Here is a 3,786-nt window from a genome sequence, read left to right on the forward strand (position 1 = left end):
AGCCTTAGTGGCTCATCTCATTCCATGAACTAGGCTTAAAGCTCAGTTCTAACTATGGAGGAGAAACTGCATCACAAGCCCCGCAACCATGAACTTAATTTTGCTCCAGCCCAGTTTCACTCTCTCCTTTCTCTCACAGCAAAGTCTGAACAATTCCCATGCTCCTCTTAGGAAGAGAATCCACTCTTGTGCTGAAGTCCAAGGCAAAGCTTTGAAGCCAAGGAAGGCATGTTTGCTTTACCACCAGAGGTGTAACTGAGGTGCTTCTGGTTATGCTTTGGCCAGTTTTAAAGAAGGTATTTGTGATGGCAGCACCAGTGGTGCCAGGGTAACAAGGGCTAAAGGGAAGACAACACCCTCCACATCTTCAAGGCAACTGGTGACCAGGATTGAAACCTCACTTTTGAGCTTTGGCAGCTGTAGGAAACCAGTTGAGAGATAGCTTGACTGCTGGTGCTGTGAGTGCCTCTATCTGCAGCACAGACATGCCACAGGGCAGAGTGGGAGGTTTGTGATGGGGCTGAGCTTCACCTTGAGTGTGCAAGACCTAAAGTGCCCTGGGATTTCTGAGGCAGCTCCTCTTAGCTGCATTGCCCTAACTGCGTCCCTTTCAGGTACCCCCTTAAGTTTCATCAGCCATAGTTGTCCTGCCTGTGTGCCACAGACCACTGCCCCACAGCAGGGACCAGAGAGAGGAGAAGTGTGTTTCCCTGCAACTCAGCATTTTATTTTTAACAATTGTCCCCAGGGGGTTGGGGTAATGGATCAGGCTCAGAGCTGCAGGATCCGAGGCAAGACCACAGCTCTGCTCCACTGATGCTGCTGTGGGGAAAGTAACCTCCAACAGGGCGTCGTGAGATCGATACAGCCCTGCACCGCTTGGGTTAAACCAGCTGAAGCTCCTCCAGCTGCCGGTGGGGTGCGGGGGGCCACCGTTCCCGTCAAAGCAAATAAACTCCGGTCACTTCTCAGTGCACATGTTCATCTCACTGGGTCCCTTCACAGCCTGCAGGCAGTCCATGGCAAATTCTAGACAGCCAAAGGCAGCAAGGGGAAGAGATGAGCTCCTCTGACAACCAGGCAGGTGGTTAGGAAGGATCCTTGCATTCCTATCACCCTGTCCTGTCACAAACACTTCTATTTTAAGTCAAGGTTTTATTCCTTCAAGCCTTCAGTCTGGGTTAGCTCTTCCAGTAAAAGAAGATGCTGACAAACATCTCCCTGGTCTGACAGAGTTTGAGCTAAGCTGTGGGAGTGTCAAATCCACATTAGCTGGAAGAATTCTTACAAAAAAACTCCAACGTGCTCCATTTGGCAAGCCCATTTCCATCAAAGTGGCACAGGCAGACTACTTGATCTTCAAATTACAAATTAAGAGATATAAGAAAGGGGCTGATTCTCCATGTTCAATAAGATCTACACTTGGGACTCATAACATTTCTCCTATATGCCATCAGCAGTAACATTTTACTCCCTTACTGCTGCATGGAGATCAGCTTACTGCAATCTGCATTGCTGGAGCACAGCTCCTACCTATGCCGGGGTTCTTTTGTTACAACCTCCTCTGCTGCATTGTTGAGCCTCCCAGTACCTGGTCTGTTGCCCTGAAAAAGGTGTTTGCATACCAGAACTGAAAAGCCACTATTTAGTCTCCTTTCTGAAGATTACAATTCATATATAGTGGCTGGCTTCACAGTCAAAAAAGGAAAAGGAAAACATAACCAATTTTGCAAGTTTAATCTATAAAATATTAATAGATTTTATTATAAGGAACATTATTGGTATTTCCTTTGTTGTCAGTTTTTTTGGTGTTGAAATTGGTTTAATAACACTGTTGAGAAGCTCTGCTTAAAGCATGGACAGAACACAACTCCTGCCCTAAAGAACTTAATGTCAAAAATTTCGCTTTGTGCAAGATATGTTGCAACTACCCACAGGTTATTGGGTTCGCTACAGCAGTAAGTATATCACACTCAATGGACTGTGATGTGATACACTAGAGGTCTGGCAAGATGATCTAGTAGTCCCTCCTGGTCTTAAGCTTGTGAATCTAAATAAACAAGACAGGAAGAAGACAGAGGTGAAATCACTTGGCAAATGGCAGAGCACTGCAAAAATCACTAAATTCACAGTGCAGCATCCCAGCCACTAAGTCACCAAGTCTCAGAACTGTTTTGGGGGCATGTCCTTGCTCAGAGAAAATCTTTTATAACCTCCCACAAACATTACTGTGAGAGTACGAGCAAAACTGCATCCGTATGGTAACAGCCACAGATGGTGTATTTGTGTGTACTTTGAAGGCACGACAGGTAACGCTTGAAGGGTAAAGATGGACAAGGAAAGCAAGATTTAATTTGCTTTAGATGACAGTTTTCAACACCTTAAACTCCCTGACACAGTCTTCCATGACCTTCCTCCACCCCAGCAACTTACCCACTGAGAAGCAATCTGCTAGATTATATTGGTTCTCATAAAAACACCTAAGACATAAGCACATGTAAAAGTCAAATGTTCATATAGGCTTTCTCCACCTTGCCACTGCAAGATATTTTCATGTTCTCCTTTCCTGCAGATTGAAGTCATCCATGACCTCCTTTTTTTGCATTTGTATATGTGCTAGCATAAATGTTACATAGATGTGCAATTCCATGTAGGTTAGGGGAGACAGAAGCAAGAAAGGCTGCACAGCTTTCAGCTGGGAATTGCAGGGGTAGGTGGAGTTACAACTAGAATGAAACTGTTTCTCTCCTTTCAAAGCACATCTCTATTTGCCTTGGTCTCCTGTTCTCATCATCCCTGTTTCCTTTCATGTCTTTGCTATTAAAGTTATTAGGAAAATTATTCATTCAATTGCTTGTAGAAGCTGCCCAAAGATAAATACATTCAGCTTAATAAACCTTGTTAGCAGAATGGAAGGGGAGAATGCCTAATTAATGTATTAATAATTATAATCCACTTTGAAGATGAAAAGTGCTGGGAGCTCTGAGGACAAGTTTCTGCCCTCCAAAGTCCCTGGGAATCATGTGCAGAAGCTAATTCTAAACATTACCACCACTACATGTGGCAGGCAAAAAGATGCCCGTACCACAACTACTCCTCAACATCCTAGGTCTGGATGCAGAGGTTAACTTACCTTCCACATGCTGCCTGTGTTCAGACAACACAGCTACATATTCTCCTCCATAACCAGGAACAGAGGAGTAGTACTACTGCAGGGAAAGGGCACGTGGGTCAAAAGAAGTTTCCAGATGGTGAAGTTTCCATGGCTCGGGAACAAAAGTATTTCACCTCCCCAGGTTTCTCCTCATTGAGACAATACAGCAGAGTCTGAGATCTGAAGAACAGATTTACTTCTTGCTGCAGTAAGAAATCTTCCTTTGCAGCAAGGGAAAATAAGTTACTTAGAAAGTCTCTTAGATGTCACTGCACAAATAAAATACGAGCTGCTAATAACAGGTTTCTTAGTCCCATTTCCTTTGCATACGGTACCAGGAGGCACATACACTAGGCTCTCAGTATTATAGGCTTAGGTTATGAAAACTTTCATGAACATATTTTAAATTTCAGTCTGAAGAAATCAGATACTAGCAGCTCACATTTGCATAGCTGTCTCCTAAAAACATGGAACAATCTCAATAAATCCCAGAAAAGAAAGTAAAGTGCACACTAAAACAATAGCAAGTTTCACGTACATCTGGTGAGAAGACAAAAGGGGCAGAAATTACGCTGTCAGTCAATGTATTTTCTGGTTATCACTGGGGATACTGTGAATCAACTAAACAAGGT

The sequence above is a fragment of the Empidonax traillii genome, unplaced genomic scaffold, assembly GCF_003031625.1.
Source record: "Empidonax traillii isolate 1590-97213 ecotype Southwest subspecies unplaced genomic scaffold, ASM303162v1 scaffold845:size272117, whole genome shotgun sequence".
NCBI lineage: Eukaryota > Metazoa > Chordata > Aves > Passeriformes > Tyrannidae > Empidonax > Empidonax traillii.